General features: G+C 37.1%; 1 protein-coding gene across 3 annotated transcripts in view; it reads right to left on the reverse strand.

Moving 5' to 3' along the window:
- Positions 1 to 25,487, reverse strand: part of f (espin protein forked) — a 336,082-nt gene that overhangs the window by 160,491 nt on the left and 150,104 nt on the right. The window lies entirely within an intron of this gene.

The raw sequence follows: 25,487 nt of genomic DNA on the forward strand, positions 1-25,487 counted from the left end.
CCCCAATGGGGTTAATCTCTACACGATTGATGGTGAAACGATGGTTAGCATTCGTTGATGGAAACCGTTATACAGTTTGCTATTCCATTTAGGTTTTGGAAATGGTTCTAATCTCTCACACACATTAGAAAGTTTCAAAAATATGAAGAGAAAATTAATGGGGACGTTTAAATACAATCCAGTACACTTCTTTACATACCCTGGATATAACATACATCGTGGATATAACATACGATCTTATAATCTCCGACTTTTGGCCCATTCACTTCCATATATTTTAACTTCTGTTATTACATACACTGCGGATATAACATAGCAAAAACATTCTCGAAAATTGGAAAATAATTCGGATACAACATACTGCAAACATAAACCTGGAAAAATAAAGCTAAAAACTGCCTTATTTGTGTAACATGGCACTGTAGGGAGAGGTGAGTATCTTGATACTTCTTTTTTTCACAGAAAGCCGTAATATTCTATTATAAGCACGACAAAAAATGATTGTCGAAATAATTGCATTAAAATAGTAAATAATTGCATTAGCACCGTAATGGTCTATTACAGATAAAACCGCCACCTGTTAGTCACAAATACATAAATACAAATACAAAGCCACAACAGGCAAAAAAATGTCCAGCGAAAAAGATTCCCGTAACAAATATGGTTGTCCCCCCCCCCCCCCATTGAAACTAATTACTTCAAACTTTGACCAACCATACAGGTCTTATAACTATATCAACTTAACCCCAAATTTATGGATTCATACTGACAAGCTTGCACATACATTCAGGTATGATGTCGGAAAACCATCTGTCATTTGAACGAAAAAAACCACGCAATTAGAGTGAAAATAATCAACTAAGATATGACCTACTCTAACATTAAAATCATGTCTTTTTTTTTTAAATTGATATCTTTCCATGCATTTTTCTGTGAAAACAGCATGGAATATGCTTTTCAAATTCTTGAATGTTTATTTATTCTGTTAATTATTGATAAACGATTGTTGTGATTTGTGAAAGCGGAAATCCACATTGTTTTAAGAGCATTCGATCTCTACCTATTGAAAGACTATGCAAAAGCATGTTGATTGACAAGTAAAATTCATGTGAACATTAGTTACTTTTTTAAATTTATTGTACGAATGCTGACAACTTTAAATGAATATCATTAGCGTAAACTCAAATAATACCAGTGAAATCAATTGAATCGAGAAATAAATGTATGCATAATCTATATATCCTATATGTACTACATTTCAATAAATTTCTAATATCTCTTAGGAGATATCAACCAAAAACAATACCATATTAAATTTAATTATGTACTGCACAAGCTCATTTCGATAATGCACTTTATGTATATGTTACTGCCAAAGCCCGAAGTGTGGCCAATTCCTAACGGGGCTGGCCATTTCGCGACGTGACCGGAGATCTTTGGCCAAAGCTTGATGTGCTGATGTAAAACGGCCCCGTAGGAGTCAAATCCATTTTTTTTATCGCCAACGTAAATATCACGAAAAAATACGCCAACTTGACGATGATCCCGGATCATGTCTTTTGTCATCGGACTTTGGCCGAGGATCATCGGCCACTTAACGAACTGATCATTTCGAGCTTTGGCAGTAACATATAACTGCTATACATGCTAATTTCAACACCTCGGTTATAACATACACTTCTAAAATAATCGGGGAATGGGATATGATATGTTATAAGCGAACTCGACTGGAAACACTTTGTTTTCCAACTTGATATTGATGAATAATATTGCATGAAATAAAGCTGAAAATCGCCTTGGCATGGAGTGTACAAGTAATTGGTAAGTGACGCGTGTTAGATAACAGATGAGATGGCATAGTCCCTCTGATGCTTCTAATACAGGACATTACACAGGGTTGATGGCTAACTCCTCTTACCACAAAATAGTGGCGAACCGTTGATCCTAGAACCATGGTTCCCAACGTGGGGGCCCATAACCGTACTGGGAAGGGGGTAATTCGATTTTTACGAGGGGAAATTTTCTTTTTAATGTGGGAGCAATTTGAGAGCGGGTCATTGACAAAGAATGTCTCTTGTTATGATTTTTTTCATTAAGTTATTTTATTTTACGTTTATGCATTTCAGTTTCCTTTTTTATTTGGCATTTTTTGTTATCGATTCAAATCAATACTTTTTGATGGTTTTTTTTTTTAATATTTACTTCAACACTGTCCTTTCGTTCTCTTATTTTTCTCTTTCATAGAAGCCATGTTCTTCGGAAGCTTTAGGCCAGGGGTCTTCAACGTATGAACTGCGTGCTGCATGTGTGTGGCTTTTGAGGATTTCGCAGTGGCCCCCGCCAACTCTTAAGCTTAAATATAGTTGTATGGTTTATAGAAACGATTGAGAAAATCTTTTCAATGAAGAAATGATTTCAGAATCGGTGAAAAAAAGTACAAAATCATGATAATTCATAATTAATGAAAAATTCCAGAATTATTGAAGATTGATACTTAATAAAAAAACTATCAGAATTGATTAAAATTAATGTTTAATAAAAGTAATAATTTCTTAGATTTAATAGAAATTCGTATTTGAACAAAAAAATAATATAAGAATTGATGATTCATTTTCAATGAAAAAAAAGTTAAAAATTAATAAAAATTCATATATTTAATGAAAATATTATCTCTGAATAAATAAAGTTTTCCAATAACGAAGTTTGATTTTCCAACCTTCAAAGGGCATTCTAAATTCACAAAAATCGATTGAAACAGCATTGAGAGGATTTTTTTTTTACAATCTTTCACTAACGTCTGATCATCTAGTGAGCAGGGGAGCTGCATGGGACCCCGTATCCCCCCCCTCTGCTTGTCTTTTAAAAAGGGGAAGCATCAGGATTTTAAAAGAGTCTTTGGTAGTTCATAGCGAAAAACATTTTGGGAACCACTGTCCTAGAGGCATATTTCCAATTAGAAAAGGATTCAAATAACATATGGAGTCAGATACGCCATTAGTTGCAAGGGGCCCTATAGTTATAAAAATAAAAGTAAAAAAACTTTTTAATCTTGTCACCCTGTGCCCTAACAATCCCAATGGAAAAAAAATTCAAAACTTTTTTTGAAATCAAAAGTCTCACCGTGAATACTGCGCTTAGAAACATGGACATTTTTTTTTTGTTGGGCTCAGAAGAGATGAAGCAACAAATTTATATATGACAGTTAGAAAACAGGGGGAACCGTATAAAAATTTATGTTTCTAATTTTGTGACACTATTTTCACACTCAAAACTAGTACAGGACGATTTTTTAGTAGATTTTGAGAATTTTTTTAGCCGGAACTATACGTCTACGACGAACTGTTGATGAGATAAAGGCCAGAATTAGGAACCATGGAACACCCTGTATAAATATCAACTAATGCTAAAAAATAAGTAATGAAGGAAAAAGCAATTGATTAATGTTTTTTTTGCAATCAGACACGGACTTGAGTATTTTGCTGCCCTCTAAAATAAGTCCCCCTAATCCCCCCAGTTCATTGGCGTACGCAAACGAGGCTTTTGGGGGTTGAACCTTGTATTTTACAGGTATTTTTACAATCCTGTATTTTTACAGGAAAAAAACATAATTCCCTTTCCTTGGGGAGAAAATAAATGTGAACCTCTCCCCCCCCCCCCTGAGAAAATCCCTCGTACGCAACTGCCCCATTGCTCATTAACAACCCGGCAGGTTTACATTGGCACCCGAGAAGGACTATCAAACCACTATTTTACGGTCATTACAAAAAACATTCGACAACAAATTTGGACGATAGTGTTAGCCGCCCACCGAAAAAATTGCAAGTGTGCCCCCCGCACTTGAAGGTATCGACCTTATACCCAGGGCCGGAACTAGATACTCTTTCAGGACACGGTAGCCCAGGTGGATAAGATACTCACCTAAAATATTAGAGGTGTCGCGCGATCGATACCCGGTTCGTCCTTGTCAGAAACTTTCCGGACACAGGGGCACAACAGAAACGGCGATATGACCGCATAAAAAGATTGCTTCAGCAGGGAGCCCCACACCGAGTTGTTAACACATCAACCTCTCGGTGAGTAAAAAAAATGTGCCGTTCGGAATCAGCAATAAATTGTAGGTCGCTATCTAATTAGCCCTCGTGTGCAGAAAATGACCGTTGTGGGACAAAAATGATCAACTGATACTCTTTCAGCCGAGAAAACACGCATTATGCCTCCCTCTCTCATTAATTCTGAATTTTTGTCAATTCTGGGTTTTTTCTCATCAATTCTAGGATTTTTTCTTTCATTAATTATGGATTTTCATCAATTCTAGGATTTTTTTCTTTCATTAATTATGGATTTTCATCAATTCTAGGATTTTTTTCTTTCATTAATTATGGATTTTCATCAATTCTAGGATTTTTTTCTTTCATTAATTATGGATTTTCATCAATTCTAGGATTTTTCTCATATCAATTCAAGGATTTTTCTCATATCAATTCGAGGATTTTTCTCATATCAATTCGAGGATTTTTCTCATATCAATTCGAGGATTTTTCTCATATCAATTCGAGGATTTTTCTCATATCAATTCGAGGATTTTTCTCATATCAATTCGAGGATTTTTCTCATATCAATTTTAGGATATTTCTCTCATTAATACTGGATTTTTCTCATATCAATTTTAGGATATTTCTCTCATTAATACTGGATTTTTCTCATATCAATTTTAGGATATTTCTCTCATTAATACTGGATTTTTCTCATATCAATTTTAGGATATTTCTCTCATTAATACTGGATTATCATCAAATCTGGGATTTCATCTCTGATTAATTCTGAATTTTCATCAATTCTAGGATATTTTCTCTCATTAATTCTGCTGAATTTTCATCAATTCTAGGATATTTTCTCTCATTAATTCTGCTGAATTTTCATCAATTCTAGGATATTTCCTCTCATTAATTCTGCTGAATTTTCATCAATTCTAGGATATTTCCTCTCATTAATTCTGCTGAATTTTCATCAATTCTAGGATATTTCCTCTCATTAATTCTGAATTTTCATCAGTTCTGGGATTTTCTTCTTTCATCAATTCTGAATTATCATTGGTGAGTAGATATTTTTCAACATTCTTGTATATTCTGTGATAATGCATGAATCTTTGAATGCCCAATTTTTCTCTCTCCCACAAAATATCCCCAACATCATTTTCGCACCGTGCCCCTCGTCTGATAAGGGGCGGCCCTGCATGACAGATCACTTATTGGGTGCTAGTGATTCCGCGTTCTTTGATATTTCCAATATCCAAGTAATTTGTCATGAATCGGGCAAATCATGACCCTCGATAAATGATTTATAGCTGATAATATTGTTCATGAATCATTCATGATGATTAGTAACGCTGCTATTTTTAAACAAGTCGCTTCTTTCTTTCATCTTCCTTATTTTGTAGTAGCAGGCCTAGCAGCAGCCTGACGCGCGCGAAACAACAAAATATATATATATATACATAATACAGTGATACCTCGGCTAACGAATGCCTCGGCTTACGAACTTTTCGGTTAACGAAGGTTTTTTCTTGATTTTTCCGAATCGGCTAACGAACATTTTCGTTGATATCAATGCACGTGTGAGATGAACTTTCGTGCCAATCATCATCAGAAAGCAAACTACTGTCACTCAGGTCGGATAAACGGTCAAGTCGGATAAGGAAAATGCGTTGAAAAATAAAAAATAAAAAGTTTCTTTTCAGAGCACGTGTTCTTTCGGTGCAAGACTCGTCGCATCAAACTGAAGTCTGGACATTCTAGAAGCTTATCTTTTCTATCTGCATGCACAGTAAAATCAGAACAGTTTATGGTCGGTTCCATTCAAAACCGTCCAGTGTAGGGAGGTGAAATCAGAAATGGGTGGGCATACCGACGAACTTGACTGGGTTTTGTCAACATCAGCTTCAGCAGACTAAATACAGTAGAACCTCTCGATAACGGACACCCATGGAATCAAATATTTTGTCCGCTAATGGGGGAGGTACGATATACAGTTGAACCTCGTTTATACGGCTTCCACATTTATACGAAGTTTGGTTGCAATTGGCCCTTATACATTCAAATGCTAAAATGTATATATTACTGCGAGTAAAGGGGATACACCGATGATTACGCATAATCACCGATCATCTCGATAAGGAAAGTTTGGCTAAATTTCACTACATTTATCACTTTTACCGGCGATTATGCATAATTCTCAAATAAAGTTGAAAAGCCAATGTATATGGAAAAATTTATAACCACTTTTATCTTCATTAAACCAATTAATTATTTTTACCACGTTTTGGTACGTTCGCTACACATATTTTGCGATGAAAATTAAATTAAGTCTGAAGAAGATAAAAACACATTCATAACAACAATATAAGTCTTGTAAATGTCTGCTTTCTTCATACTTTATCAACAAACAGAACCAACATTATCATTCGAATTCACCATCCTGAATCATGTTCAGTTAATTTAGTAATTAATTGACGACTTATCATATTCACCAACATACGCTTGGGATTGAAATACAAATGGGATTGATAAACAAAATCTTGGCTTTATATGATAAAGATTGGTTTATATACGACCAAAAATTAATAAATTATAATTCGTGACACATTATACTGTCCATTAACGGGGAGCGAAATACATTAAATCCCTATTCCACGGAAACGGCGATCAGAAAATTGTCCTTTCGGGAGAGGTTCCACTGCAGAGATTGTGTTGCTTGTGTGCATACATAGTGTATAAAATAGAGATCTTCAGTATCTCATCTTCCTATAAATACTCATTTAACTAATTTTGGAGCTGTTCCTTTCGGTTTTCGATCAGTTCTTGTCTTTTATTTTGCGCTCCTGGCGTTTTGAAGAAACTTATCTTTGAATTTTGGGCCGTTTCTGGAACTAATTAAACGATTTTCCATCGAAACCTACGGGAAATCGCGTTTCGGCTAACGAATATTTCGGTTTACGAACCCAGTTCCAGAGCGAGTCATCCTCGTTAGCCGAGGTATCGCTGTATACAAAAAGAAAAATACTCGCATTTATACTAACTAATCAGCTTATAATCATTCCGTATATATTTTTGTAATTATTATTTTTTTCCACCTCTGTTTGGACGTCTTTAGTTAGTGAGTCTTAGAGAGAAAAAAAATGGAAATCGTCTTATTTATTTTTTTAAGAGACGCGGTACGTACGAGTTTCGGGGAAATGCACTTTTGATGAAACAACAACCTCAGTAAGAAAAATAAAATACAAACTTAATGCTTTTTCTACGTGATGATGACCCTGCGTGCAGTGGATTACAGACTAGGCTGTCCCCTCGGGCAGTGTAATACACATTCTAGTCTAGCAGTAACGCTGCTAACCCCTAGTCTGTCCAGTTGAAAGAATTTGCACACCGTGAGCTGACAATGATTCGATTTATTTAAGAATTGGACAGTTTCCCTGATCAGAAATCAGTGGCGTCGGTGACGGGGGGTAGTGTGTGTGTGCTGGAGCACCTACGGAAATTTGTGGCACGGGTCTGAGCACCCCTAAAATTGATTCCGAAATCGAAATTTCCTATATCACACGACAAGACGAGCACCCGCAAGTTCAAAACACGTTTCTCTAGGCTACTTTTCCAATCACTCACTGACCTAGTAACTCGCTATTTAGATTTTTTGGTCACTCACGTGCTTTCACAATGCATTGGTGATCGACAGGCTTACACACTCTTTTGGTAGCTCGCTGATGTGGTTTTTTGCTTTCTAGTCACTCCCATGACCACACATTTTCCAATATCACTCTTTTGCTCGCTGACAGATCTGGCTCCTCTCTCTCTGCGTCACTCTTTTAATCACTCACTAACCTAGCACTTCGCTTGCTTTGGTCACTTACTGACCTCTCACTTTCTAGGCCAATGTTGTCGGAATCGGGGTGCTGTGGGTGTTCGAGTATCCATGGAAATTTGTATAAAATTCCAACATGAATCTCAAGACAAGCACTCACAGGATCAAAACGCTTCCGACACCCCTGTCAGAAATTGTTTAAAAAAAATTGAGGGTGACGTACATTATATGTCGTCAAAAAGTAGCATCGAATACCTCGATATTGATCGCAAATGCGTCACTCGAGTAACTAATATGATGGGGTTTATGGACCTTACTTTGCTGTTATTTTCATTTCAAAAAAGGGAACATTTACACTTTTTTCCGAAATACACTTTTTAATTCGTTATTATATAAGCGGCAATTAGAAATCACTAAATCCCCCAATCCCTCTTCAAATATTCTAGAGAATTTGACAGGTAGGTTTCAGAAAAATCACTTGCCTCCGGGGGTCCATGATCCTCTTAATACGGCCATGGGTACATATATCAGCTGTGCGCAGCGAATTATTATAACATTTCTGGCTGAAGAAAGCGTAAAACCCTCCGAAATTTTGAAGAGAGTATATGAATGCACAACTTACGGAAGAAACTCTCTATAAAGCACCGAATGGTGGCAGAAATTTTCTAGCAGGACGTCATGCAATCGTACATGAACCCCAGTGTGGATGAGCATCACTGCAGAAAACATTCAGGCTCTTTGCGAAATTATTGAAGTGGATTGACACATAAAGATATCAGAAATAGTACCAACGGGTGGTACAGTATTGGTACAGTATACTATTGAACAAGCCAATCCATCATTGGGGATGACTCGGATCCTGGAGTATCGAAAAGTGTCTGCTAGGTGAGTTTCTCGTATCATTCTTTATCCACGAAAATGAAAGACCACACACTGCTGCATTAACAACTGAAAGCTAAAGCCTATTCACTGATCAGCTTTGAAACACCCTTCGTACACTCCGGATTCATCTCCCTGGGACTACCATTCATTTGGATCGCTAAAAGGGGCATTGAGAGGAGAACATTTTACCTGACTTACGACAATGTAGGCGTAAAGGAGCACGTGTGCAACTGGCTGCCTACACATCCCCGTCTTTATTCGAGGAATGTATTTTAAAATCTGGGGAAATTAAAAAAACAACTTTTGTATGTAATTTTTTTTATTGCTTTGAGAGGTTAGTATGATATAATCTCGGATTATATATATTTTTGATTTGCCCTCATATATACAGCTAATAACCAAACCCACCTAATTTTAGATTTGGCAGAACACACTCTGGTAATCACCGTTTGTTTGGCATCCGCACGGTCCATAAATGTCTGACTTACTGTCCAGATTGCGTATCATGATTTCGTTACTTCATAAGACGATCTTTCACTGCTGCGATGTTTAAATATGGTGTTGGTCACACCATTTCAAATGAATGTGGTGGGAGGATTGATTGCGGTTGCACGATTATGAGAAAACTTCCAGTTTGACAGTACTCTAAGGGCGGTATTCACCGACATGGTTTAAGCTATAGTCACAATTTTTTGATAAGAGATCGACACGGATTGGTTAAATTCAGGGTTTTAACCAATCTATGTTGATCTCTTATCCAAAAATTGTAACTACAGGTTTAAACCATGTCGGTGAATACCGCCCTAAGCGGTCTAAACCAGTGTTTCTCAACCGCCGGGCAGCAGCCCAGTATCTGGCCCTAACATTAGTCACACCGGGCCGTGAGTGATTCGCAGTTTCATTTTTCCCATTAATTTCTCGTTAGTTGTGTGTATGACTGGGCCTTTCACTTACACCAAAGAGATTTACCGGGCCGCAGCCTTATAAAAGTTGAGAACCATTGGTATAAACAGTTTAACTGACTTACGACGGAGAAGTCCTTTTCAAAATTTCCTCCTCAAAATTCCCAGGAGTTCTCCGATCCTAATCAATTAATGTCTCGGATCTATTTCAGTGAATTTTTGGTTCAGTACGTACATGACGTTGACATTTGACGAATGTCACCGACGACAGCGATTTATTGTACGTTTAACTGTTACAAAACCTCACTGAAATGATTCCCAAATTTATAATATATATATGAGATAACATTTCAAAAACAAATATAAATCATTCCCTTCACTTATTTTGGCAGAAAACATGTTTGATGCACAAGCACTTCTGCGTCCACTTATATAGAATGCAACAGAGCTACAGACTCCATACTGAACAAGCTAGTTTGGAGCAAATAGGTGTTTGAAGACTCTTAGCCTTGAAGCGTATGAAAGTATGCGACTCCAATCTATACAAAGCTGAAGAAAAATAAATGACTGTAACGCACGCACACACCAAGAAATACTAATAACACAATGCAACTATTTAGAGGCCAAGATGGCATTTAGTATCATCTACGCTCAATAGATGGCGCAACCGCAACACCAAAATATTGATTCCGAGAACTGTTTGTACAAACAATGTGTACCGGAAAGAAACATCGTGCTGGTATTGAACAAGTTTTAAAAGTAAATGAAACTAGCAAAATAATACAGGATATTAATACATACATTAAATGGCGACGTGACTAGTATGAATGCGTCAAAACACGGCCACTCAATACAAGCTGTTAACACATTCCACTCCGATACCACAGTAAACATCTCAACAACATTAGCATCAACCTTTATGCAGGAGGATATAATAGATAGAAACTGCATGCGTGCGAGTCTGTGTTTACCCATTAAACATGTTGAGAAGTTTTTCAACTTTTTAGAAGGTCACAAAACGATAATTTAACGATGATGATGGTAAGACGTAATCTAAATTGGGTTACATAAGGTGTAATTTTCAATGTCCTATTCTCTCTATCTAGAGAGAAATAATGGTTTAAAATTTGAAGAAAAAAAATGAAACGACGATGTTCAGTGGGGTTAATGTATTAATTAAATGGTTTGCTGATGATGGCGATGACAGTGAACGTTCAGCTCCGAAGGCTAAGGCACTCAGTCATGTTGAAAGTTTGATGGTCCGTGCTGCTTCTTTTCTACATCTCATCTCGTCAGTCGATTGATGAACTTTCCACTGAATTTATTTTTTGGGGGGAAAACCATCCAACAGTATATAGAATGTACTTTTTTTTTCAAATTACGAACTTTCATCCGTAGCTGAAATTGGAACAGTCACGCAGAGAGAGATTGGGGAGCGAAATTAAAATTAGTGAAGTGGATCGTTCACTCATCACACAGATACCTTTTATATGCATTTGGAGCAACGCCCTAGTTTATCTTCCTAGGCGCGTAATGTACCTTTTTTTCCCATTCCCATAAAGTAAAAATAAAGAAAAAAAACTCAGCTCTCTCATATATGCACACCAACTTGATGGAAATGGCTCAAAAATAGCTTGTCTTAGAATTTAATTTCATACCCACTGACAACAACAAATAACTCTTCAATAGAAATTCAATCTGTCTATAAAAACCAACGTCAGAAACTCTTCATGCTTCGAAGGATGACGTGAATTTTGTGATCGACATGCTTTTCTAATTGGGAATGCCATTTATCAGGAGCATTACATGTGTCATGAATGTATCAATAAATGGTAATCATTCGAATGAAAGTATTTGTATCAATCCTTAAAATGAAGGACTTATTCTCTGCTAATTGGGTTTGACTGCTAATTAGCATATAATTAGCGGAAATTATAATTTGATGGATTTTTCTAGGAGTTGTTGAAATGTTTTATTTTCTTTTTTTGGATCTTAGAACTAGGTGGGCATAAGCAGATAGTTCCAGGGCTAATGATGTGGTCTAGTGAAGTTGAAGCTTCCGGACGTTTGTTTTCAAATGTGAAACGTTTGCGATGAAAATATTCTGTGGTGACTGAAACGAAGTCACTGCCAGAAGATTATTATAAATTTATAAATACCAGCGTAACACAGGCGTCGCTCTCTGTCGTTTCTATAAAGCGAAAAAAAAAATCACGACAAAACAACAAAATTAAAAATCTCAACTCAGAAAACGCAAGCCGCACATTTGCGAATCTTATATACACGGCAACGTGATGGGAATGGCTAAAAAACAGCGTGCCTTAGGATTTAGTTTCATACTCACTTCGAAATCACGAAGAAAATTCTCCTGCATAAATATCAAAAACTTTATAAAAATCAACGCTAGGAACTCTTCACACTCGAAGAAAACCGTTCATTCCGCGATAAACATGCTTTTTCCACAGGAATGTTGTCATTTCTTCATCGGGGAAACTACGTGTGTGTGTCATGAATGCATCAGTAAATGGCAATCATTCGAATGGAAGAGTGTTATAAATTTATAACTACCAGCGTAACACCGCTCTCAGTCTTTTCTGGATAGCTAAAGAGGACACACGACAAATTTAAAAATTGCAAATCAGAAAATGCAGGCCCTATATGTGCAACTATCGTATATCCGACGTGATGGAAATGGCTTAAAAGCAGCACGCTTTTAGGATATCGTTCCACACACAATTTACTACGACCAACAATCTTCTTTAGAAATACCAAGCTGTCTATAAAAACCAACGCTAGAAACTCTTTATACCAAAGAAAGACAGGCATTTTGTGATAAACATGCTTTTCCTATTAGAATGCAATTTCTTAATCAGATTCCGAAGTCCTGGTACCGGATTTAATTGGAAATAGTCATTTGATCATTTTTGTCGCACCACTGTCATTTTCTACACACGAGGGCTAATTAGACCGGGGCATACAATTTGCTGCCGATTCCAAACGGCAGCCTTTTTTTTATACTCACCGAGAGGATTGTGCGCTAACCCCTCGATGTGGGACTCCCTACGGTAGCAATCATTTTCTGTGGTCATATCAATTAAGTTGTCATGTCGAATGTGGTCATGTCGCAGCTTTTGTTGTACCCCTGTGTCAGGAAAGTTACTGACAAGGGCGAACCGGGTATCGATCTCGCGGCACCTCTAAACATCCTTTGGTACTTTAGGTGAGTGATTTATCGACCTGGTCTAACGCGCCCCTAAATGGAAATGGCTCCAAAAACGACAATTGCTTGGATTATCGTTTAAAACCATTAAAACTGCCGAATATTTTTACCGAATTTGTTCGTATAATAAGTCCAAATTCAACAAAAAAAGGCACGGTAAACGAATCAGAATGTAAAAACAATTTTCTCTCTTTGATTTTGATAATTTGCTCTTTTATTGATCATTGATAATTTTTGTCGCACCACGGTCATTTTCTGCACATTAGGGCTAATTAGACCCGGACCAACAATTTATTGCCCATTCCGAACGGCAGGCTTGTTTTTTATACTCATCGAGAGGTTGGTGCACTAACCCCTCAATGTGGGACTCCCTGCGGAGTCCTACACTTGGAAATACACTAAAAACGGTGTATGTATATACGGGGTGATTATAAAAAAACTATCCCGACATATGGGCCCCTAACTATCATACCATTCACAGAAACTGAATGAAATTTTGGCATAAGGTATTTTGAGGTATGCGCTCAAGAATGATATGGAAAACAACAGTGTCACTCTAACAGTTACGGTTACAGTGAGAAAATTTCGAAAATATCAAATGGCAACACCAAGTTTTTTGTATTGGAATGCGATCTCCATACTGAAAAACACTAAATAGCGTTGGAATGGCACCTGTAGCACGAAAATCCCCGGAGCTAGGCAAGGAAAAAGGACTTTGCCGTGCACCAGAGCATTAATGTTCGTTTCAATCGTCACACCGTTTCTTCGGCTGAGATCCCAGCCTGATTAGTCCTCCACAAGGTCATGTGTGAAACACAATAAAATGCTTTATTTTATGCTGCTTCTCTGTCCTTATTGGTTGTCCTCACTTTTAGCCTATCTACCGCCGGTGATTTTCATGCTACAGTTGCCGTTCGAACGCTATTTAGGGGTTTTCACAATGGAGATCACATTCCAATACAAAAAACTTGGTGTTGCCATTTGATATTTTCGAAATTTTCTCACTGTAACCGTAACTGTTAGAGTGACACTGTTGTTTTCCATATCATTCTTGAACGCATACCTCAAAATACCTTATGCCAAAATTTCATTCAGTTTCTGTGAATGGTATGATAGTTAGGGGCCCATATGTCGGGATAGTTTTTTTATAATCACCCTGTATATATATAGTACATGTTCTTTGCCCCCCCCCCCCTTGGAAAAAGTTGAAATGACGGTCCTGGTTGGTTACCTACAGGTCGATTCCATTAAAAAGAACAAGCGACACCTATTAAAACTTATGACGTGTGTGTTTGTGTGTTTCAAAATACAATATATTATAGTACAATATATAATAAAATACAATATATTATACAGGCTTCGGGTGCTGCCACCTATGTTCCGATTCTGAAGTGAGAAACTGGCGCTAAATGAATATTTTTATGGGACAAAAAAAATGTTTGTTACAGATTTTTTTTTAGATTGATTGCGTATATATTTCGCTTTATTTAGTTAAAAAAGGGCAAAAAAATATTACTCCATTATAGTGTATAATATTTAGATAGCAGTAAGAAACGGCTTCTTCTCACCTTCGTGATATCGTGTGACACCTCCCATGTTACAGAACATCAAAGGAAATAAGTTCGGTTATATGTGGTGAAGAGGAATGGGCATTTGTCTCGAACCTGTTCTAGATTGGGCAACCGACCTACAGATTTACAGGTGTTGTTTTTTTTAACACAAACATATCCTTATAATTTTTTTTTCGCGACAACTCGAGGCAAAACAGTGCAAAAACATTATGAATATTTATGAATACTGTTTTTTTAAGGCCTGGGAAAAAAATAATTATTGAGTAAATACATTGAAATAGCCACAATTTGCTGGTATTAAATCTGAAATGAAATTCATTGTTCTTTGTTAGGACAGGAAACGTGAGAGGTTGTTTGGCCTTGCTCTGAATAAAGGTAAAATGGTGGAGATTTGTACGAAATTGAGAACTTAATTGTTCATGCACGGAAATTATTGTTCAAAGACAGCTCTATCCCACTTCCCTAGAGTGAAAAAGATGGCCTTCAAAGGCCGAAAGAAATCATTCTGGTCAGTTTCCGACCAGCTATTTTTCAGTGTAGGTCAGCTCTTATCTCTTTTGATGATAAGCCTTTAGGCAACGTGGTTTTCACTCGACCATGTTAACTTTCCATGAAACCATTTTTTCTGATGAGTCGGATTAAAATTTTCGATATTTATGTATCGGTAAATGCTGAAGGTGGGGCTTGCGGGATATTAAAAACTACAACAATTTTTTTAAACATAAATTTGTCTCTCAGAAAATATGGATTTCCAAATCTTATCTTGATAACATATAATTACCCAAAATATTTTTTTTCTAGCAAAATGACCACGAACCAAAAAATAGATGTATGTGATATCTATCGCCATACCTGAAGGGCATTAAGAACTAAACTCACACGCAAATACCGTCTTTGTCAATGATCCTTACCATTCATGCATCACGGAAAAGGCGTGGTAAGACATCACTGAAAACAAAGGTTATAATGATAATCAGTTATCAGTTGTAACTATCAATGGTAACGGTAAACCAGTTTTCTTCGTGTGTGTAAGCAATGCTATTATTAGTCCTAACTTCACATAAGCGTTGTTATTATCATTATTATCACCGATTGTTTTTTTTGTTTTTTTGTGTGTGAGCTTTATGAGTCGGAGAAAATCATGCCGTAATTCAATGATAATAATCAGCCTACTTTCACTTATAAAACCGATCGATTTGTCCCGAAGGTTCAGTTTCAAAGTTTATTAGTTTTCAACAAAAAGTTTTTTCTTATAATAAAAGACTATTCGAAACACAAACCATACAGCATCTTCCGCACAAGTTTGTGCAGAGAAAAGACTTCCGCGAGTTAAAAATATGGTACTTTAAGAACTGAAGCGTTCGGCCGAACAAAACGGTCTATGTTTTCAAACTTTAGAGGAGACACAATAAAAGTCATCGCTGAATTTGGGAAACACCTTTTTTGAATTGATTGCGGCTGTGTAAAGGTGCACAGAAACTACATCTGTTGGCTTCTGCTGGAACATATTTAGGAACGTATAAGGGTAGATTCAGATCTGCAGACCCTCACCGTGTCGAGCCAGACATGGCACCCATTCTTTAACGTAAAAATGTCTGTCTGCATCTGTGCTGCAACGATACGATAGATATAAATACGTTCAATGGTTTTATGTTAAAGAATATTTCTCGTGTCTGACACGACGCGGTGGGTGTCTGTAGATGTGAATCCACCCTAACTAAAGTTATGCGGAACGTTGTTTAGTCAATATAACTGATTTCGCCAAAATGTAACATAGACCTTTATTTGGCCGAACGCTTCAATGAATAGATTCCGGGAACTTGTACTGTTTGCTTAATTGGTATTACAGTCGAGTCTCTATACAACGACTTGATTTTATTACATCGGGACATACATTTTATTTAAATATTATTACCAAACCCTGACCATCGGTATCGGTGATAATTGGCCTTTGTTTGCAGAAAATAAAAAAAAAGAATGAGGAAAATCCAAAAAGAGACGCTTTATATTCAAGAACCGAAACAAGACAACACTACATAAATAGAAATAAATTACCTTTTGGGTGAGATAATACACATGAGCGATACATCGTAAATAAGCCCAAAATTTGAAGAGGACACCAGCTAGATGCGTTTCGGAACTACACATCAAGCTTTTTCTTCAGTAGCTAAGAAAAAACTGAAGGATAGCAAAAAGGCAAAAACTCCATATAGCGAGAGTTGCTCGCTGTTCAGAAAAAATGCCCATAAAATACATGGATGTCGAATACATCTGAAGTACAGCAGCCCAAAAATGGATTCAATGGAGGAACCTATCTCACAAAACAGACGGAAAGTTTTACATGACGCAAAAATGAGTCATACTATTCAATGTTTTCAGACAGATTCAACAAATTCGTCTGACCGTCTGCGGTTCTCAACCGGTGCTCCGTGTGCACTCTCCAGGGGCTCCGCGGCCGTTCCAGGAAAATAAAAAAAACCCAGTAAAATTTAAAAAAAATAATTATAAATATTTTTAAATAGAGTAAAATTAAATCAGTAACTTTGATAAATAATTAAAAAATTGACCTACGGGGCTCCGAGTCAAAAAAGGTTGAGAACCGCTGGTCTACATCATACATCCTCAACCCATAACCGCGGGTCACTTTTCTAAAAATGAACTTATGGCACATCACCAGATCACTTGTGTTACTCGAGCCACATTTACAGATCACTTGAATGACTCACGCCACATTTACAGATAACTTGAGTGAGTCACTGGAATGCTTTGCTTCTTCAGATCACTTAAATGGCCCTCAATACATTTATAGATCATTTAAGCACCCCGCGACGAATTTATAGATCGTTTCATCGACCCGCGGCACATTTAAATATCACTTAAATGACATGGGGTGCTGTTCCAGATCACTGAAGTCGTCTGGCACATTTCCAGATCATTTAAGCAGAACGCGACGAGTTTACCACTTGGTGGCACTTGGTGACGAGTTACCACGTGACCTACGGCACATTTCCAAATCATTGAAGTGGCCTGTTACACTTCTCCAAACGAATGAAGTGGCCCACATTCTATAAAAAATTGAGCACCCTTTGTCTATACAGGGTGTCCTGTAAATGCTAATGCGTTATTTATCTCATGAACCATTCTTCGCAACGGTGATTCCAATTTTAAAAATGCTGAAAATGAGTTAGAAAATCACCCCGCACCAGTTTAGAGAGTGGAAATACAGTGTGTTACAAAATAAAAAACCCAAATTTTTATGTGGTTCACCCGTGCCCTAACTTCCAATAAGAAACTTGTTGCCCTGTCTTTTTTCTTATCCCGACAAAAAAGAATGTCATGGTTTTAAGTGTAATCTTCACTTAGATATTTTAATTTAAAAAACCGGAGGAAAGTAGGGAAAGAACATTAAAAACTAACGAACAACATTTCCTTTCCCCCATTTATGTTGTTCTTTCAACGTTTCTCCGTTTTTTAAGTCAAATATCTAAGTGAACATTGCAGTAAAAAACAGCGGGCTCAGAAAAGAGACAGGGTAACAACTTTCTTATTGGAAGTTAGAGCGCAGGAGAACCGTATAGAAATTTAGATTTTTTTTATATTCATGACACACCGTATTTTCATTCTCGAAACTGGTACAGAGTGATTTCTGAACACATTTTGATCATTTTTCAAATTAGAACCCTACCTCTACAACGAACGGATGATGAGATAAAGGCCACATTAGTACTTACGGGGCACCCTGTATAGACCAAAGGTGCCCAACCTTTTATAGAGTGTGGGCCACTTAATTGGTTTGAAAACGTATCGCGGGTCACTTCATTGATTGGGAAATGTGCTGTTCGTCACTCAACCGATCTATAAACTCGTCGCGTTCTGCTCAAATGATCTGGAAATGTGTCGCAGGACTTTAGTGATCTGGAAATATGCGACGGCTCTATATTAAGTGAGAATGTGCCCGTTACATATTGAAACTGGTACAAGGTGATTTTCAAACCAATTTCGAGCATGTTTTAAATTAAAACCATGCCTCTACGACGAACGGTTGATGAGATAAAGGCCGCATTAGCACTTACAGGACACAATAAGCGTACGCAGGATTTTCTCAAGGGAAGAGGGGTTCGAATTTTTCAGTTTCTTTTTTCTGAAGGAGGTGGTTCTTGGAAAATAACACTATAATCTCGGCTCAAGTGGAGGGTGTAACAGCCCCAAATCCCTCCTCTTTGCGTACGGTAATGCAGGACACCATGTATAATAATGGAATGTTTCGAAATTTGCAACAGAAAATATATATATATATATGTGTGTGTGCGGTTTTAGCCAGATTCCAATTAAAATAAAATTTTCAGTCAAAGGAAAAAAAAAACCATTTATGCATGAAATGGTAAATTATGAGTTGAAAGACCTTGCTCTAGAATGATATAAACCGTACGTTTTTCATTCACTTTTCACGGACAGGTCACCATTAAAAATATAAGCACATATCATGACGACATATCAGATTTATTTACTGACAAGTAATCAAACATCACGTGAATGATAACAGAATAAAATATGAAATCGAAAACGCTTTTTGAAAAAAAAGAAACCTCTAAGACAAGTGTTGTTTACCTGCAGGGGATTGAAAGTGACTGCAATCCAATATGGGTCATTTTCTTTTTTCACAAGTTCACTCTCGTGTGTTTTCTTTTCCTAATGCCACCCCACCCTTTAATCATCTAGTTTTAAGTCTCGTGTACATCCTCCGGTCACAATCAAATAACGAAAGTAAGGCTATCGTATCGCAAATGATTTGCATATCTATAGCAATTAATTTTAATTGCGCATTAATTATCTCACATGTTCGCGTGGTTTATTATCTGGGCTAGAAGTGGCTCAAAAACGACAAAAAAAATGCATTGGTCGTATTTGATATTCTAACAATACCGATTTGAATGTACCGAACTTGGGGTTCCTTGGACCCTGGAGGTTTACTTGAACAAAAACCCCCAAAACAAAAAAAAAATCTGCTTGAGAATCTTGAGCGATAGAGGTGAAACACACACTTCCAGGTTGTTTAAGACCGATTTACATGACTAGATCCACCTCGCCTCACATCTATCTTTTACTGGTCCAAAATAACGAAGTATGGGAACACACGCTCCTTCCCCCACTCCACAATTACCCTATGTTCTTTTCTTCTAAACTGTGTGCATCACCCATTCTACCATCTCTAAAGTGGACGCTCTACGATTCCAGCGGAGTCACGGGCGGGGGGTAGGGAAAGGTAATAAACTGTCTTTGTCGGACAGTTTATTACCTTCAGGGTTGCCTGAACTGCAAAATGGTTCAAGCAACCGTTTTTAAGGAAAAGGTTACGTCATTTCCGTTCCACCGTTTCACTTTTTCTGACGTGGATCTAAAAATTTGCAAATTTGTCCCTAAAGAAGGTTCACTTCAAAAAAAAAAGGATAAGCAGTGTCGGATACTGTCGCAGTTATTTTCATTTTCGTACAAAAGTCAATGTGTGTGAGGGTAAATTGAAATTAAATTTCTTTGTACAATTAAAATGTTGTGATGGGGATCTTACATATATAGCGCATGTTTTGGTACGTCAGCAATGCAAAATAAATTATAATCCACATTCATACTTAACCCAGACTCGTCAGATGCCACCTGAGATGTCCGAACACGCCTAAGTTGCATGCAAGGTGATTCCTCAACTGCCTTCGCAGCAACTTTCTGGTGAACCCGTGATACTAGAGACATACTTCCAATTACAAAATGTAACCAAATAACGCGTAGACCTCTCAGATAAGTGATTCATATTGCAAGGGCCTGTATACTTAATAAAATATAAATATGCACTTCTTAAACGGTCACCCTGTAATAAAAAACCCCAATTAGAAAAAAAAGTTGCTGCTGCTGTCTTTCCTAAGGTTAACAAAAGAATTTCATGTTTCCAAGTGCAATATTAGTTGAGATATTTGAATTCCAAAATCGCTGAAAATGATAGAAAGAACGGCATAAACTAACGGAAAAGCTCATTATGCTGTTTTTACCACCCTAATCCAGCTGTTTTTTCAAATATCTCTAATATTGTCCTTATTGGTCACTTATATTTAATTGTTGGCCTTAAAACAGACAGGGCAACAACTTTTTAATTTGTTTTTTTTTAGGACAGGGTGTCCGTATAAAAAGCTATTTTTCAATAACTATACAGCCCCTTGCAACACGAGTGACGTATCTTAAATATGCACGTTGTTTGGATAACTTTTTAATTGTAAGTATGTCTCTAGGATCAACGGCTCGCCAATAATATACGGCAAGGGGAAGTAAGTAATCACCTTGTATTTATAAAATTAAAATTTTAGCTTGAAAAAAAACCCTGGAATCTTAATCGCAAAAGAATTAGTGAAAAATTGGCTATCATCATGAATTGATTAATGTTCTAAGGCTCTCCTTTGGTGAGAAATGTACATAATTATGTACAATTATATGTACAATATTCACTATTTGGGTCTAAGTAACCTCAAGTTACGGTAACTTAACAAGCGGTGATAGTAAACGTGGTATGTCCTACTAAACAAAAAGTTCACTAGAACGACCTGATGGTATTTGGGAAAAAAAGAAGAGGCGATAAATATGCGTAATAAAATGAGCTACTTTGGTATTCAAAATACACGGCCGGTCCAGCTGTCGTTTCGACTGTTTACGCTCTTTTATGAGTCAAACAATGAATTTCCGGAAACACATGGAATCATATATATATTTTCCAAGAACTAATTCGCGTGACTTATTTCCGGTGAAATTCGGTGACAGTATAACAGCGACAATGACAAACGGTCTATGCTTGGCATTGTTTGGCTACAATATATTTAGCGGTCGTTGCGAGAAAATATGAAACATACCAAAAATGGGGAATGGGGAGGATGTGAAAGAATAATATCGGATAGTTCTTTGAAATACCTTTCCTATGTGTGCTAACGCATTGCGCCAGCGGTGACGTTTATGTCTGGAAAATATGATCTAATTTTTGCAGTGTATAATTCATTGCGATCCAAGTGAACTTGGTTAACCCTTCAAACCATTATATACTCAATATGTCGCCCTCGGAGTCATCTGATGTGGCCCGCGACCTCAAAACTAATTTTGCGCACACATTTGCAGATCATTCAAGTCAGAGTTTCTCAACCTTTCTGAAAACAAAGATCGGTAAAATTTTTAAAACAAAATGTACAGACACCTGTATTACGGGACATCCCTGTAATTTTCGTTGTTCTGAATTTTTTTCACACATCTGTCCCGTTTTTTCAGCGATACTTATTTTAATTTGTAATATTTATTAAAGTCGTGAATACACACAGCGTTTTCATAATATAATTTTTTTTGGAATTTTAATTACGAGATTAGTGATTGTGTCCACTTCTGACAATGTTTTGATGGCAATTTGCGATGTCCGTACTTTACGGATTGTTTTTCAGTTGACCAAATTTAACTTTTACAAATTTAACAACAAATTTTAAACAACAAATTTTACTTTTCTCAAGGAAATATGGTCATCAGATCATTTTAATATTTTTTTTTTTCGAGAAATGCATTTTTGGTTTACTGTAATTTGTAGCAGTCCTTTGTTTTCACACCCTTCGGAAATTTTAACAGTAATTAGCAAATTGCAATTTCTGGCAAAATTTAGTGATATCCTGTATTTACCATCGCGATTTCCTTCATTCTCTTCGATGATGTATGTTGAACGTAAGTATTGAAGGTACAATTTTATTTGAACCATATGGATATTACTAATATCAATTGCAACTGGTGAATAATATTATCAAATCTGCCTGCGGACCATAGGTTACTACTAAACCAGACACACATGCACCTCGTCCATATTCCTCTGTGGAACTTCTAACGAATTGGTACGTGTTGGAATGTGTATGTATAGTGAACCTCCCGTGAAGTTTGTTTCTGTGTAATGCTTGTAATGTGTAGTGTTGCCATCTGCGATCGCTTTTTTTAAACTATGAGTTTTTTTCTGAACTCACAGTGAGTGAAGTGTAATGAATGAATAATTGTAAGTTTTTTAGGCCCGTTGTTCTCTGCGGCGAGACTTTTTAACGGAGAGATCGGCTCGCATTCGCACCTTGAAATTGGGAACCACAGAAAACCAACTTCAGCCGACCACCACTGCTCGACGGTGGGGTTTGAACCCGGATCCTCGCGATGCGAGTCCGTCACTATGACCACTGAACCACCACAGCGGCAAAATAGAACTATAGGTTGAGAAATGCTGAATTAAGTGATCCACGCCACATTTACAGAGCACTTAAGTGGCCCGTGGTGCAATTCCACAACACTTGAGTCAGGTCGCGGTAGCCTATGTCGATAAGATACACGCCTAAAGTACCAAAGGATGTTTAGAGGTGTCGCGAGTTCAATACGCGGTTCATCCTTGTCAGAAACTTTCCTGACATGACCACAGAAAAAGGATTACTACCGCAGGAAGTCCCACCCAGAGGTGTTAACGCACCAACCTCTCGACGAGTTTAAAAAAGGTTGCCGTTCTCGAAATCAGAAATAAATTGTAGTCTTCGTTCTAATCGACTTTCGTGCGCAAAAAATGGCCGCGGTGCGGCAGAAACGATCAATAATGACTAAAGTCGACCGTGGCACACAATTCCAGATCACTCAAGTGGCCTACGGCGCATATCCTTATGGCTTTAGTGGCATGCGGCATATTTACAGACCACTTTAGTGGCATGCGGCATATTTACAGACCACTTGAGTGAACCGCGGCACAGTTTCAGACCACTTAAGCGGCCAACGACATTTTCCCAGATCCTTTAAAAAAGTGGTTCTCTCTCGCGACACTTTTTCAATTCAAGTGACCCGCACTATCCTGAAGATAGTGCGGGCACCCTTGCTTTAAGCCTCTTAACTCTTTTTGGGAATTTTTTCTCTTTGAGCAAGACGCTAAACAAATTACTTTTTTGCTTTTTTATTTTCTTATCTTTGTAATTGGCAAGCATTGAAATAACCAGAGGATAAAAGTTTTTGAGGGAAAGAGATATATATATATATATATCTACTCTATATAATATACAAAATCACAAAGTCGAAAAGAGCCTGTTGCTAAGCAACCGAGTGACGAAAGTGGGTAAAGTTTTTGAGTGACGGAAATCTGTTACATTTTTGTGTTACGGAAGTCAGTTACGATTTTGGGTCGGTAGCCCGAGATATATCCAGTGTGGGCCCCACTAAAATTCAGCGAATTGAATCTGGGGCCCCAGTTTCTGGGGGTGCTTGATGAATCTCATTTGTTTTTTGTTGCTTTATCATTATTTTTATTAAAATTCGCTTCTTCAGTAAGCTGGTGCTTTCACACGTCTCTTTCCATAGCACGCTGATGAAGTGGGACGAAATAAACAAGATATGTTGTGAAGAGAAGTGGGGGGAGGGGGGGTTGGCCGCCAAAGGCGGAAGGGGGCAGAGCCCCCCTAGTATATATATTATTTAAAAATTTATTTATTATAACATTATGCATATTATTATAAATTAAGTTGCAAATTAAATGATTTTATCGAACATGACCAATACCAGCGCCACAGGCAGCTGAAATACATAACGTTATTATTATATAGACCATATTGTTAGAAATATGGTCTATTTAATACAAATACAAATACAAATACTGATTTTATATGGTTCTGTTTCTAACAGCCTATGGTAGGCAATATTTCTGTTTCATATTTTGGGGAATTCGGTGAGTCATTTTATTGCATTTATGTTCTTTTTCAGTCATTGTTAATTTCGCTTTCAAAAAATAAATAAATAAATAAATATATATATATATAAATTGTAAAATTTATATACACACACACACACACACACACACACACATAGGGTATATCATTGTATTTATATAATTTACAAAATTTAAATGGTATGAAAGTGTTATTTATTGTTCGCCAATTTACATTACTATCATTGTTGAAGAATGCACAGCAATATATCTCCAGCACTCATGGTATTTGGCTGTAAAATGCAATTATTAAAAATCGTTCTTGCTTGGCTTGTTGAGAAATAGAAGACGTATCCGTTTGAACCATTTTGCTGGTAATTATAGAATTTTCTCTCATGAACGGAAACATCACAAAATTAACGCTTTTGACAATTTTCTTACTCAAAGTGTCATCTTTGACAATTGGCTGTAATTGGTGACCTTACTTGCCCTAGACAGTTTTTTATACTGTAATTTTGGCACGTTTACTTACCTTTGACAGTTTTTCTGCAATAATTGGTGATATCCCGTATGGATCCCGATTTCTCGTATTTTTATGAAGGGAATATGGTCAAACATAGGCTTTTATCATTTATTGATAATTTTCTACCGGAATACTTTTCGCGAGCTGGATAGAATTTCTTGGCGGGTGGCATTCGGCCCGCGGACCGGAGGCTGGGCACCCCTGGTCTAAGTGATATGGAAAGAATGTTTCGTTAAAGCATCGCATGAATATGTTGATAGTAGGCTTTTGTTGTTCCGTTCTATGAATCGTACACAGAGACTTGAGAAAATGACAAGGGATAGGCATTGACCACATGATTGCTTGTTCCAAAGCGCTTCAAAGCCTAGAGCGATACAAGACTGATTGTATGATTGTGTCAAGGTAATCCTTATCGTCTAAGAAGCAATTCATGCTCAGTCAAGGGACGCAGCAACAGCAGCAGCCCATATTATGCGAAGCGCCCTTTAAAAACGAACAATACTTTATTTTCCTTTTAGCTTTTGCTTTTTACCGCCTATAAATGTTACTGTCAATACTTTGAATGATGTCTATGGTAGCTGGATACTAATAATCACGTCAAATGACTAAGACTATCACGCACGGTCAGTAGAGATCCATCTCCATTCTTGGCAAGTTGAACACTATAATTTCACGGTTTAAAGAAAGCGAAATATTTTTTTTCTTTAATGCAAAAGTAAGGTACAAGGAAACGTAAACCGAATGGCTGACTACAGCATTAACAACTGACGAATTGTCTCTGTGATGATTGAATCATTGAACTGCGTTCGTTGTTTTG

The sequence above is a fragment of the Pholcus phalangioides genome, unplaced genomic scaffold, assembly GCF_987345545.1.
Source record: "Pholcus phalangioides strain wild (caught in Gottingen) unplaced genomic scaffold, Ppha-v1.0 ptg000017l_1, whole genome shotgun sequence".
Classification (NCBI taxonomy): domain Eukaryota; kingdom Metazoa; phylum Arthropoda; class Arachnida; order Araneae; family Pholcidae; genus Pholcus; species Pholcus phalangioides.